The 14,689-nt window shown below is 37.7% G+C and overlaps 1 protein-coding gene across 5 annotated transcripts in view; it reads right to left on the reverse strand.

Annotated features, from left to right (window-relative positions):
* Positions 1 to 14,495, reverse strand: part of ZBTB38 (zinc finger and BTB domain containing 38) — a 37,643-nt gene extending 23,148 nt beyond the window's left edge. The window contains exons 1-3 of one of the 5 annotated variants that reach the window (XM_075132209.1): positions 14,367 to 14,495; positions 13,464 to 13,527; positions 5,792 to 5,911 (exon numbers count right to left, since the gene is read on the reverse strand). The gene's annotated coding sequence lies outside the window, so the exon portion shown is untranslated. Of the gene's footprint in view, positions 1 to 5,791; positions 5,912 to 12,566; positions 13,418 to 13,463; positions 13,528 to 14,366 lie in introns of those variants that run through there. The other 4 variants (XM_048864359.2, XM_075132210.1, XM_075132211.1 and 1 more) reach the window with 4 other exon arrangements.
* Positions 14,496 to 14,689: the final 194 nt, after the last annotated feature.

Genomic DNA, 14,689 nt, shown 5'->3' on the forward strand with positions numbered 1-14,689 from the left:
GTGTGTTGCCCACAAGGTGGAGCTGGATTCACACAAAGGAAGCACACTATTCTTTTGTGTTACAACTAGTGAAATAATGGAGTATACAATTTCAAGAATGATCTGAATAAACTATGCCTGCCAGATTGAATGAAGTTATGTATCCTTGTTTATGTAAGAGTGCAATAAAACTAACCTCTCATCTTTGGTGTAGTTACTTCCAATGAATCTGTTTGTTACACTTGAAATGGAGCCTCTCAATCCAACAGAATGTTTGACAGCATTCCAATTATCTAGATCAGTGGTTTTCAACCTGTGATCCGCAGACCTCTGGAGGTCCACGAAAAATTGTTGTTACCACAGAACAGTGATTTTCAACCTGTGGACTGCTGGGGATCGGCAGACTATGTCTAAGATTTCCAAAGCAATCCACAACGCCGTTCAACATTTTTTAGGAGTCCGCAAATGAAAAATGGTTGAAAACCACTGATCTAGATGATAACTTGAGGATGCTTCCTATTTAGGGGATTATAACTATATCCTGGGCTAAATCAAGGCTGTGGCTGAAGGCTGTGCTGTTTATTAGCCTAGAATATGATTATTACTGGTGTTAACTGAAATCACCCTCAAGTTATTATACTGAACTGTCAAATAGTCCACTATATTTTAGAGATAGTGAGACTAAAGTAATTATTCTTTAAATGGAAGAAAAGCAGAAACATTTTGGTCAATGGATGAAATGCTAAACTTTGGTGGCCATATTTGTTGTTGGCATAAGGGTGATAGATTTGCTAGTGCCCTAGAACCCTGAGTGCAGGGATTTCCATACTGTATGGGCAGTGACAACTACCATGCAGCAGCGAGTCAGTAGCAGCATGACAGCCATTGTGCTCTGACTGGCTGAGATTTCGGAATAATCCCTGATAATCAGATTGCTCTGTGGATAGTCAGATGCAGGTCGATCTCATATTAGCTTCTTGTACTCTTCTTTTCTCCTACTTATTAGTGTACTCCTTGAATATATTTATGTTAGCCCAAATCCTTTGAACTAAGTATACACACCATCCTATTGTGTTCAGAACATTAAACAGGGTGTTGCAAGTGTGTTCCACAAGGTTGGGGAGCAAAGGAATCCCCACCCCTCTGGTATGGTCACTAATGCACCCTCAGGTTGCATTAGGCCCTCTCCATGTTGTGCCCCTTCCATGCATAAAGGGTTGGCCAGTTTAGCTACCTCTTCTCTCCGTCCAAGCCTCCCTTTGTGCTGGCAGCAGGGAGCAGCACAACATGCAAATACTGCTGCATCCAGAATCCTTTCCACAAAGGAGGCGCCAGATTGGTCCCTAAAATGCTCATGTCCTAGCTAAATGTAGCTCTCATCTTCACACAGGCCCCAAGCCCATCTTCCTTTCCTAGTCGGAACACACTGGTTATCTTAGTTTTAAGCATATCCAGAATAACATCCATAAAAATGTAATTAGGCTATTTTTCTTAGCTGTAATTCTATTCCCTATTCTTGGTCTCATCAGATTACTTACTGCCTCAGAAAAGAGTGCATTGCTACTACTAGCGCTATGAAAGGCAGACAAGTGTCTGCCTCAATGAAGAAAGGATAGAAAGTCATATAATTTTAAAAGAACAGGAGGACTTGTGGCACCTTAGAAACTAGCAAATTTATTAGAGCATAAGCTTTCGTGGGCTACAGCCCACTTCATCGGATGCATAGAATGGAACATATAGTAAGAAGATATATATATTTACATACAGAGAAGGTGGAAGTTGCCATACAAACTGTAAGAGGCTAATTAATTAAGATGCGCTATTATCAGCAGGAGAAAAGAACTTTTGTAGCGATAATCAAGATGGTCCATTTAGACAGTTGACAAGAAGGTGTGAGGATACTTAACTTAGGGAAATAGATTCAATATGTGTAACAACCCAGGCACTCCTAGTCTCTATTCAAACCCAAGTTAATGGTATCTAGTTTGCATATTAATTCAAGCTCAGCAGTTTCTTGTTGGAGTCTGTTTTTGAAGCTTTTCTGTTGCAAAATTGCAACCCTTAAATCTTTTACTGAGTGGCCAGAGAGGTTGAAGTGTTCTCCTACCAGTTTTTGAATGTTATGATTCCTGATATCAGATTTGTGTCCATTTATTCTTTTGCGTAGAGACTGTCTGGTTTGGCCAATGTAGATGGCAGAGGGGCATTGCTGGCACATGATGGCATATATCACATTGGTACTCCTGTTCTTTTTGCAGATACAGACTAACACAGCGGCTACCCTGAAACCTCATATAATTTAGTTTGGCTATGTTCTTTCAGCTCCAGGATAAAGTAATGGTTATCTTCTTCCTGTACAAGGTATAATGCTCTTTAGTCTGAAATAATCCACATTTACTGACCTTCAATGCAGAGATCTTTCTGAGAAACCTGTTTTCCCAGGCACTCTGGATTGTAAGGCCTGGGGAGAATGGAGCTTTGCATCAGAATGGAGGGTTGTTTATTCTGTTCTTCTGAATGAATGTTTTGCTTTGGCTACTGCATTGGGCTGACTGGACAGTATGTAGTTATTCTGTATAATGTGATGAACAAGATCCTATTGGACAGATGCTTTTTGTTTCAAAATCTCAACAAATGTAATTTGTTAGTGAAGGCTGCTAGCAGGAAATTATTTATTTTATATACACATTTTTCAAAAACATAAATAAGGTCATCATCTTCATCCTCCAGAGGCTAGTAGCTTCAGTTTTTGGACTGCTTGGGCTATGAATGTTATTTGACCAACATTCAGATCTGTGGTCTGTTGTATCAATTCCCTTCCAGCATGTGGAATATTATCAGAGCCATCTGCATGGCAACCACTGCTTAATGTCCATCTGACTAGCTCAATTTATTTGTATCTCATGGTCCTGTGCTCTTTTTACAGAATACTGTCTTGTGGCTATGTATTTAAAATACATACATATATATATATATATATATATATATATATATATATATATATATATATATATATATATATATATATATATATAATAAACATGTTTTTTATGGGATGTCCTTCCTGACATCCCTCAATTTTCACTTGCTTCACAAGACCAATCTTAAAAGTTCAATGTTGCAGCCAAGAAACAATGAACAAACTCCCTGTGGAGCACATCAGTTTCATCCTTTGATCACCCAGAGAGATTCCAGTGTAGAAGTTCTCTGTTCACTGAAGCAAGGCACTTCCTCCAAACAAGGAAGGACTCACTCAAACCAAAGGGCTGCTTCCTTCCCCTTAGTAATTAGCTATTTTACCACAAACTGAGCGTCTGCTGTCAGAAACATATGGTAACAAATGCTGGAGCAAAGGTTGAATTAGGTGAAAAAAAAATGTTGTGTCCCTTAAAACCAAGAGCATGCTCCCAAACTTTCTCTGCCTTCTCTTATTTTTTCAACCTGCAACAATGAGAAATGGGGTTTCTTAACTTCTTATATCCTTCCACCAATTCAAGCCTCATGCAGGACAACCATCATCTAAAAATATATATATATCAGCTCATCTTTTGATCAGGTATAAATGAGCCAAGTTTTCAAAAGCCACCAGCACAATTACACCCAGTATTTTGCTGACACAGTTATTTGCACAGGCAAAGGCTTTTCTTTCCATCACATTTGAGAAGGGAAATTGTGCAGCTTTCATTTAACTGTGCAATTTGTGTATGTAGGCTGGGATTTTCAGAGAAACCTAAGGGAGTTAGGTACCAAATTCTCATTGAATTTTAATGGAATTGAGGTGCCTAACATCCTCAATTTGCTTTGATAATCCCAGTCAATTTCAAGTTATATGCATAAATATTCACATGCCCCAATTTGATGGCAGAAGTGTTTATAACTTCTTGACAATTTGATTCCCCTGAGAGTCTTAATATTCCTATATGCCTACAGCTAACATAATTGAGAGTTGGACAAAAGCATGTTTTTTTAAAAAAACTGATAGTTTATTTTTTAGAGCAATTTTAGCTCAACCAACTTCAAAGTCTTCTTTCAACAGATGCCAGTGCTCTGCCTTAAGTACCTGAAGTTGCTGATTTCAATACGTAAACTCAAGATCTCATGATCTTTAGTCCTTTTTTGTTTTTAAAATACATTTCAAATGAACAAGAAGCCAACACAGGACTATCTTTTCAATGGGGCTTCAACTAAGCTTTTGAATTCTCATGAGTAATTTGCATGCATAATCATTTACAGGCAGAGATAAAAGAGGCTCCAGTCCTGCAATCATATCTGCATGGATGGACCCTTGAGTCTGCACTGAACCCTGTTAACTTCAGTGGGGAGCTGCACAACCAGAAAGGTCTGACCCTGTGCAAATGATGTCAGGATGTGAGCCACAATCTGCATACATAGATTGTATTTGTACATATGAACTGAGGAGTTAGAGATTCAACCAGTATAGTGTGCACCAATTCTATTATTTGGTCATAGAAAGTATTTTGCGTACAACACTGTGCGAACAAATTTAGTATCTTTTTGACATATAGGCCCATGGTATTTTAGAAGTAGATTACTTTTAAATGGTATAACTACACTGTAAAAAATAGTTTTCAAATTTACATTATATATGTTATAAGGAGGACACCCCAGTCCCATGCCTGCTAATATTGAGAAATAGTGGTACATTTTGGATGCTTTCTTATGCACCTGAGATCTGAGAATCTCGCATCTGAGGTCTGAGAATCTCACATCTGGAAATTATGCCATGTGGTACTTTAAGACTATTTTAAACTGCATAGGCTTAAAGGTTCCAAAACTTTCCAATACAGTCAAGTAGTTTCAATCTTAAAGCAGAGTGGGAAACAATATATAAGCTCAATATACACAGAATGCAGTTCAACTATATGTGGTTATTCACACCTGTACATTCAAAGCATTTACTAGACAATCACTGCCTTTCATAATGCATAGATTCATGCCCATAAGTCATGACTCGGGGGGAAGGGAGAAACCACACCAGACAACTTTTGTGCCATTGCCCCCAATCCTATGATGGAGTTCAGACTCCACAGATTCTCTACTGCCAGATCCAGAAAAGAGGCATTCCAAAGATGGACCTGAGTGATAGTATACACTGTACGGAACATAACTCCAATGCACTCTATACCTTCCTCTCCAAAATAAGCCACACTCTAAGTAATCTCTGGTTAACTCTCTGGGAACTGTGTATCCACTCCTGAGCTCTCTACAGCAGAGGCCTACATTGTTTTTACCACATTAATGTCCGCACCAGTTCATCCTAAAAAGGCTTAAAGGCCTAACAGGAGACAGTGAAAATATTGCTTTAGGCATTGAACACAGAAGAATTTACCAACTTTTGCTAACATTATTAGAACTAATGTACTGTTCATATAGATAATGTAATACAATTAATTGAGATAGGGCCAAGCCACAATATTTGAAACCAGATCTCAACTCTCTCAATATTTGAGAAAGTTCAGATCAAACGTTTTGATTTCGGCCCTTCAGGAACAAGTAAACAAGAGGCCAGGAATAATTTCTAAATTTAAGAGCAGAATGTGGCTCAAAGATTGGAAGGGTTTGAGTCAATCTTCTATTTATTAGGCAAATGGTGCTCCTATCTCAACTTCTGGTATTACAAAATAACCAAAGACAGCATTCCAGTATTCCAGAACAATTAGACTTTGTCTCTTTATCTGCCTGAAAAAAAAAGTCAAGCAACTTCATTAAATGGATAAATCCACATTCTTCTGCTAAGCAGAAAATTAAAAGATATGCAACCTGCTCTACAGATACTAGAAACACAGCAGACCTTGCATCTTACTGTCTCTGCTGAACAGTTTCAATATTATTTCCATCTTTGCTTTGTTATAATTTTCTTTTTCTTCTTTTTTTTTTCTGTTCTGGTTTGGCAATGGATCCACCTGCAGGGCTTTAAACAAAAACAGTCATACTGAATTCTGTTACACATTCAACTAGCAGAAGGCAAAATAAAAGTAGTCTAATCTAACCTGTCCTTTTCCAGTTTCAGATTAAACAAACATTCTCTGAATATCTGAGCCAATTTATGTCCGTAATGATCTTTAAAATTACAAATAAGCTGATAATTTTACTCAGACCAAATTTATTTAACATTTTAAAAGATTGCACAAAGTGATACTTATTAATCTGCTATGTTAACATACATAATAAGGATAATTGTATATTTTGCCTATTGTGATTCTATGTAGTAGTTACATTTCTATTAGTATTTAAATTACACACTTTTAAACTATAGCCAGTGAACACAGCCGAAACAAAAAAAAAAGAAAACATTTTCCAACTGATTGTAAAGGTCACTAGCAGTTTCCTTTTCTAAACCAATCGCTATAATATTAGTTTCTCTTTAGAATGGCAGGTACGTGCTATTACTCTCAAGGTAAAATTCAATTCTGCAGAGTAACAGCTCGGGGTCTGCATAGTCAGAACAGACTTGATTAGCCTATTTTAGACCTGGGCTCTGGGTCAAATTCTGCCCTCAGATACAGAAGTCAATCAGAGTCAGCACCATGGATAGGGTGACCAGACATCCCAATATTAGGGGCTTTGTCTTATATAGGCAACTATTACCCACCCTCTGCCCCACCTGAGTGGGGGAAATTGATGGGGCTGGAGGTGAAACGGGGGACAGTCCCAGCATCAAGGGAGGGAGACACTTGCCAAGGCGCAATGGGTGGCTCCTTCCCTGGGAGTCTCTGGCACCCACTGGGCAACTGGGGAAAGAGGGTGCTGATTGGCCAGCATTCCCCAGCTTCCAGGATTTAGCCCAGCACAGGGGCCACATGGAGCCTCTTTCTGCTCCATTCCAGCAGCCCTCCCAACCCACCTGAACTAGGAATGGAAACCCAACCTGACAAATGCTGTGGGTGTAGCTGTTCACCTGTTTACTGGGTCAGGAAATAATTTTTTCTCCCATGAGCCAAACTGGCAGAGGACCATGGAGTTTTTTGCCTTCCTCGCAGCACCTGCAAGCCACAGTGGGTTAAGCAGGAACACAGTTACCACTTAACTGAGGTACTGGGGTGGAGTTATTTATTCATCACAACTTCTGGCCAGTTTCCAGTGCAATTAGGAGAATAAAATAAACGGTTCCCAGAAGTAAAAGACCTGAGATTTTGATGATGGGCCCTGGGCTCATGGGATAGGGTGAAACCTTGTGGCCTTTGCAGGCCAAGGACAGACCTTGTTGACCTCACGGGCTGAAGTCCCCACCCTGCTGCACCGTCTTTCCTCCTTGTGGGGGGCAGGTGCTAGGAATCAGAGAGAAGCGGGTCCTGGGGAGTAGGCTGAGGAGAGTCTACCCCATGTTATGGGTTATATGGTAAAGTGCCCTATAACCCCATCACCAGTAACAGGTTATATGATAAGGACCCCTGGAACCTCTGCACTGGAATCAATTAAATGCCCAGTAGAGAACAGCAGGGATGACAGATGAGGAGTGCCTCGTCCTTGTGTTAAAATTTATTAAAAGTTGCAGCCTGCCACTTAATTCCATGCATGAGTAGGTCCTCATTTTACCACTGTGTCCACATCAATTCAACATGACTACAAGTGTGATCCTGCAAAAGCACACATATGTATGTGCAAACACACATGCACAAAGTAACACCATTAAAATCAGTGGGACAACTCCCTTGTTTCAAGATTATCTGTATAAAGGTGTGAAGGATCAGGTCCTAAATTAACAAATTCTCAGGATTTTCAAAGATTATTTTGTTTTAAATAAACATGGCTCTGCCCAAAGCATACAGCAGTTATTCTAATTTCACATTGTTCCAACTTCACAAAAAGGTGGCAGGTGGCAAAAGTATATCTGCCATGCAAAATTTAAACTTACATAAAAAATCCAATAACTTATCATAATATATCTCAGTTTTGTATGACATCTACCTTTCATCTCAAATTATAGCCAGTGCATTTTAAAATTTTTTATATAGTGTACAAAGCACTCGCTTTAGCCATTACCAAGATACAGTCACATATAAAAGGCACAATGCATCAACTATTCAATATCACACACAATGCTACAAGTCGTTTAGGCTGGTAGGAGATGAACAATACAGAATCCAACTGAAACTGCAAGAGCAGTTTTAGATAAATACAATGTATAAGTTACCCATATTAGAATCTGGCCAGGACATTGGGTTAATTCCTCTACCTTTGCCAAAAGTGCCGTGGGATTTTTTAATCATCACTAGTGATCAGCACCTCTGTTTTATAGATAAGGTCACCCTCTATGAGGAAAAAATCCCTCCCAGAGGACAGGAGATCCAACTGGTGGAGACTTCTGCATGCTCTTGACAAAGTGGTAAAGAGGCTTGCCCCATATCCATGGATCTGAATGTGGTTCATATGGATCTTGGGAGTTTTATAAAGGCTACAGTCATCTGCATGGAGGACCTATGCCTCCGCACTGCTTAAGTGGCAAACCCAAGAAGAGGAACTGAACTACAGACAAGACATCAATACTATTTTGTCGCCATACTTGCAATTCCCCTAAATATCATCTGGAATTCTGTGCACAGAACAAGAGAAACAGACAATTCTAAATCTATGTCTGTAAGGCCCCGTGCACATTTTCATTGCCAAAGTGTTAACCAAACCATTTTAAAACACTACTCATGCTAGCAGGGTTTCAATGTGGTTTGCCTGTTTAGCATAAAGTAGGCATATGTGTTTTACTACCTGTGTTCTAGATTGAAATGTAGGACCTCATCTAGGGTAGAGGACGGATTTTAAAATAGATATGCTTTTTCTTCAATGATGAGACAAGCTACTTTTAAACAGGATTTAGATAACACAGTATGCCAGTGTAGATATGACCCAAGAGACTGGGGACTGCAAAATATTTTCGTTACAACATAGATTTACATTATCAGACAACTCCATGGACTCCCATGGAAGCCAATTTAAAATTGTCTTTGATTTTAAAACCTTTCATGTACCTGCTCCAACATCTCACAGAGCCCTTTTCTTTCTCTTCTCCCCATCCTGTCTCCTCTGTTCTGGCCTCCTTTTCCACACATTCTCACATCACTGTTGGTAAAAGTCCCTTCTCCTAGGCAGCTTCTCCCCTCTGGAACATGCTCCCTTTCTCCCTCTGGTCAGCTGACTCTTCATCTTTTTCCAAATATCATCTAGTTTCTCTCTCCCTCTGCTATTATTTAACACTTAAAACATTTTGGGATAAGGTTTTGTATAAAAGATGCCAACCAAAATCAAGTTGTTTTGTATAATAACTGATAAGTCTTAGGGGCAAGGTTCAGGCCTTGTGAGTCACATGATCTGTACAGCAGTAGTGTTACAACAGTTAAGAATGAAACAGTTAGGTGCCCATCTTCCATTTGCAAATGTACCATTAATCACCTTTGTGAAAACATTAACAACAACTGCAGACTCTGACCTCTGAGCTTCAAATAATAAAGCTGAGCCCATTATATCTCTATTTTCAGTTTTAGCAGAATCCTTTTTAAATATTTCTGTTTTATATGGAGAATGGTTTTCAGCCTGTGGTCCGTGGACCCTGGGGGTGCGCAGATTTTGTTTAAGATTTCAAAGGGGGTCCACACATCTATTTGAACATTTTTAGGGGTCTGCAAATGAAAAAGGGTTGAAAATCACTGATATAGACATTCCGTGGCACCCGCATTTTAACTTAAACAGGGTAAGAATAAAAGAAGACTGGGTCTAACTCAGCAGGATAATCTGAAATAGCAATACAGCAATAAGCCTTCTTATATTCATAAGCTCATGCCAAAGATTCTGATGAGCATGAAGCTTAAAAACACAACTTTAAGGAATCCTACAGCTATCTGGTATAAGGTCATATGAAAGCTAAAAACAAAACACGGCAGTGCTAGGAGTCAGAAGATGCATATCAGGTAATGCACCAAAGCCAGAGAGAGTAAAATGTATGTGGTGTACGTAAGATTTACACATGAAGCCCAATGTGAAAGCATCTGGGCACCTCCCATTTATTAGAAGCATACCATTAAAACCGCACACAGCAATTCATGTAGGATGTGTAAACTCAGAACAGCTTGATAAATTAATAGAATTCCCCTTAATAAGCGAATCATCATGTTCAGCACAACAATTGCTGCTCTCAGGCTGACTATGAATTTTCACAGAAGCCAGGGAAGCAGCATTTATTAGTTCAGTAATATCAATTTAAAAAGGATCCACATTCTGACAAAAGAGAATATTTGCAAACGGAGTCAAAACAACCAGACTGAAACATACTGATGTAACCAAGAATTAGATTTTCATTCTTTAAACATTATGGGTATGTTAATTTGAACCACAGAGACAAAATAAAATAATAATAAAAAAAATTTATTTGTACAGTGTCTCCACTGTCCCGCTGAGACATGGTACAATATACTCAAAATATTTTAAAACATAATACACAGATTGCCATTGCTCAGCTTTAGCTCCGTAGCAACTAGAATTTCCTTGAAAATAATACTATGCAAGGAAAAAACCAACAGTGTTAATAACACCACTGAGGAACCAGCTGCACAGTACATTCCAAGGATAAAATGTAAATCAAATTCTTGCAACCAGAGAAAATGAAATTATGGCTATAATAAAAATTCTACTTTAAAATGTCATTTGAAACATACACTGGTAAATCTATCATGTTTTCACCCGAGTTTCTTTAAATGGAATGGGGAAATAATGACTGTACTGCATCAAACTAATCTAGTCAATAAATCAAATGGGTTTGGAATGATTATTCAGCACTGGCTTATCAAAACAGATGATAGAAGTCATCTTCCTGAACAGTAATATTTATTGGGAATGCACTGAACTCATGATCTCTTTAGAAATAAATTAAAATTAGTTATATCGCAGTGAAAACTGTTAATGCTATTTTTATTAACATGAACTGTGAGTAGAACCAAGCTTGCAATATTTTTTCTGTGATTATGGTTCTGTGCTTGAGCCTCTTCCACATAAAATGTACTTAAAGTCAAGGACATGAAAGGAAAATGGCTACCGTGATGCAAAAATATCTTTGCAGTAAGTATTTCTCAAATCATATACCAAGGAGATTCATAAGGAGATACACCAGGCTATAAGCTAAATGGAGGCATTGAGCACAATTTAAGACTGCCTAAGCAATTTCCTCTAGCACAGATGGGGTTTGATTTTACAGATACTGTTGAAAATGTTAGACAAGCTGTTTTACCTAAGCAATTATTTACTCAAACTGTGCAGAATCTCTGGGATCCGTACATTACAACAAATCACAAATGAGCTTTGCTGATATCCCAACACCTACGAGTACTTTTCGAGAATGGTTAAACATTGTGTTTTGGTTGGACTTCAGAATGGGTTCCGTTTAGTGAAAAGTCCGCAGCTCTATTGTTACTAAATTCAGTGATTGTGAAAGAAGGTTTAAGGACGTTTTCTATTCTCTACATTTCTCAGCTGTCTTATCGTTTTAGTGATACTTGTACAGTAGTAATAACGAAACTTCTGTTTTATACAAATACTGCACAAACCTTGAACTGCACTTCATACTTTGCTTAAAATAAAAAGGTACTTAGGTACATTTCTGGAAGCAATCAATGAAAAACAGGAAAAAGCAGTTTTCTGATATGCACAGTTTTACAAACATGGCGTCTTTTAAGAAATGATAATCACATGGAAACATAAAATGAGATCAGTTTCTCATTTAGAACCAAAAAGTAACTTAACAGCTAAATTTACATTTGCATCATGGCATTAAACAAGAATAACCTTCTTTGCATCTCTACTGTTGCACTTTTTAACAGGATTTGGTTGCCAAGGAAACAGGTTCTGGCCCAGTATTAATCTGAAATAAATTTATTTCAGAAGATGGTCTCTGAAGTACAATACTGGTAATTTATTTTTAAAAATTGCTCAAATTCAGGCTTTTGTATCTAGAGCTATTTGGTTTTAATTTCTGAACCACTTTTGTTTGAAATAAACCATACTGCATTGAACTGATGTTCAGTTTAAGCTGACAGGGCCATCTATATCTATCTCTAAAAACCTTATACATTAAAATAAAAAGAAATACTGTAGGTTTTTTTTTCTGGTACCTGATATAGAAAAATATCTGTAACAAAGCAAATTAATCTTTATTTAAGCTTTCACAGAGCACGTTGAAAGACCGCTTTCTATGGTAAAATTTAAATATTTTTTATTTTTCTTACCCACCTTAACTTTTACTTTTGCATTTTAACTACGAATTCAATAATTTTCAAAATAGATTTTAAAATGTAACTGAATTAATAGGCTTTTCAAAAATTCTTTTGTTGCATAAACGTTGCCACGCCCTTATTACATATGATTATTTTAACAGACATGATTGCTTCACTTTCACAATAGATTCTTTTATCAGGTGAAAACAATCGTCATGCCAATATGTGAAGCCATACAGTTTAGTATTAGGTTGTTGTTTTTTTAATTAACTGTTCAATACATTTTTACACTGAAAGCTACATTTTAAAACTCACTTTATCTCTTTGCAGCACTGAATGAGAAATCTACAAAACATGCAAATCTCAACCTACCTGTGTGTACCTCCTAATGCAGTGTTAACATGGCAATATACCCAGCCATTTTTATGTAAAGCGATGGAGATCAACTGAATTCTCGGTCTTCCTGATAAATTTTTAGAAGCAGTTGTCAAAAATCAGATGGGAAGCAGCTTGAATAGACTGTGATCATGAAAACTGAATTTATCAATAGGTAAAGCAGGAGTGGGGGAAAAAAAAAAAAAAAAAGATGTCCACATCCAAGGTTTTCTGAAACTGCAACACAATGTTGTCTCTCCCCACACCCTGAGAGGGTTCAAAGAGTAAAGCTGACCACTGCAAAGGCCACTTGTCACATTTGCTGAAAATCAGCCTATTGATATCACTGCTGAAAATATAAACTCCACACCCAAAGCTCATTGCACAACGTGGACTGCGTAAGAGTTAAAAATAGATTTGACGTGCCTCCTACCTGCATTATAAATATGTATGTTTCAAGTGCTTTAATTTGATATTCACATTAATTAACAATACAACATACATTATTTAAACTACAGTAAATGCAAGAAGAAAAAGGGTGACAGCATCTGGAAGCAGAATTTGCTTTTTTTTTTTTTTAAGGGCTAATACTGTATTTTGAATGTGATGACAAGCTAACAGCTCGCTACACTGCAAATGAAAGAGAATTCCAAAGGTGATGCTTAAATATCTAAGCCTGTAATGAAGCACAAACAAGTCTTCACTACCGCATGATATGGTACACAGAGCATTTACGTACTCACATTTGAAATAATAGGCATGGTATTATGAATTCTATACACAGCATGCACACAGCACAAGCAACGTTAATCCTGCCTGCCATTTTAGGCTTGTAGGAGTAAGATACATACTGCAGCACGGCTCTGGTAAGGGTGGAGGCAAGGGACAGCTCACCTTAAATGCAGTATCTGATTAAGGTTGTAAGTGACACTGCACATCAGCTACAGTCTTGGTTCAACTGCGTGGGAGGGAACAAAGAAAAATGTCATCAACTGGTGATGCAAGATGAGCTCCAGTCACTAAACAGCGTTCAGAAAACTCCAAATTCTGCAATAATACAGTAGTAGGTATTTCAAACTCTTATCAAAACCTGCCTCTACAGTGACTGCATCCTTCTGCTGAGGAAAATAAACCAATCTTATTGTAGCCATTCCAGCACTTCTTCAGTAAGCAGACTCTGGATGAAGAAAGATTTCATACAGTATGTATTAGGTTCTGGATGCATTTGCTATGCTCTCAATTTTTTAGTCTAAGAATATTTTATTTAATTAATAAGAGACAATACCAGAAAAAATACCCATCAATGCTAAAGATTTAATTTTGATGCAACATACAGCACTTCTTTTTTTAAAAGCTTATCAAAATTCTGAGCAGTATTGACAAAACCACAAGAGCACAGAGTCTGACTGCACGATCAGCTGTCTGTGTCTATGCTACACACTGTTAACCACAAGCAGTGTTCGAGCTAAATATATCTGCAATGCAGAAATGGCAGATACTTTGTTGTTTAGAATTTCGATTAATTACAACATGTTCTTCCACCCTTAGAAGTAATAAAATAAAAGAGAGAATATACAAAAATGTAATGCTGATTTCCTTTGCATACTGTATATATTAGACACTACAGACCATGAAAGCCATCATAAGTATGCTGACCTAAATAACGCTAAGAAGACTTAAGCAGCATACAACCTTACTCACTGTCAAAGCAAGAAAAACAAAACAACGATTGTCTAATCAAACTGAAAGCAACAACTCACTACCACAGTATGAATTCTACGTACTGTATGTGCACACCTTATGTTATGATGAGATGCAATGCTCCTTTGTTTTTTCCTCAGAGGCTTTTCTTAGCTACAGTTGCACGACATTCTGACATCACGGAGGTCAATGCAGCCACTGAAGTGTTGTCGGTTGTTTTATGACTAAAATGATTTTAGAAAATTAAATCTCATCTGCAAATATACAAAATCTCACACAACATATTTAACGTCTTTCCTCTATTTTCTGAAATTAATACTGTGCATCTTGTTTGGCTGCATACATTAAACGGATATCACCCTCTACAGAGCTTGCGACAGGGTAATTGTGGGAATTAGATTTTTATAAACCAGTAGAGG

This window comes from Caretta caretta, chromosome 9, assembly GCF_965140235.1.
Source record: "Caretta caretta isolate rCarCar2 chromosome 9, rCarCar1.hap1, whole genome shotgun sequence".
Lineage (NCBI taxonomy): Eukaryota > Metazoa > Chordata > Testudines > Cheloniidae > Caretta > Caretta caretta.